Source organism: Tupaia chinensis, unplaced genomic scaffold, assembly GCF_000334495.1.
Source record: "Tupaia chinensis unplaced genomic scaffold, TupChi_1.0 Scaffold149131_1, whole genome shotgun sequence".
Taxonomy (NCBI): Eukaryota; Metazoa; Chordata; class Mammalia; order Scandentia; family Tupaiidae; genus Tupaia; species Tupaia belangeri.
In genome coordinates, this window is record NW_006208977.1 from 2,047,583 (window position 1) to 2,048,281 (window position 699).

The following is a 699-nucleotide window of genomic DNA, read 5'->3' on the forward strand; positions in this document are numbered from 1 at the left end:
AATCAAATCCTATTGGGCAATACTTACTGAATCATAATCCATAAGAATATCTTTAAAGACACATTTTCTGTTGGCTACAAAGAACTCTAAAAATGATCCTTATATAGCTGGTAAATGATCTGTCAATAGTATAAAAATAGAGAACTCCAAGATACGAGATTTGGTAAAGTCAAAATAGTAAGAGTCTAAGTTAAGTTATTTTCCGATAAGTAGTCACGAATATATAACTAGGAAATCATGGACACTATTTTACTGTTTCTGAAATCAGTTCCTAGTTCTCATCTATGGAGCTGCTTTCTTCCTGCATTTGTACCTCTAGGGAAATCAGTAGCAGAAGATAGGGATCTTGATCGCTCTCTCTTTTAAAACAAATGTCAGTGCATATTTCAAAAATACAGGAGATAACTTCACAAATTTTATAGAAACTGGAATTAAAGTACAAGTTTATTTTGATGCAAAAATATCTTGAAATTCGTGCATGGTTTTTCCATAATATGGATTTTCCAGGAGCTTTTATTATTATTTTTAATCACTAGAGGACATGTGCACTTGCCAGAGAGTGCCAGAAAGAGAGGCAGAGAGAGAAAGAAATCATTCCCCAATGAGACAGAGTCATGCCACAATCTTTTTTTCATTTCCCCACCCTGTCAGGATTTGGGACACAAGCATGCACGTGCGCCAGGTGTATATTTCAAAACA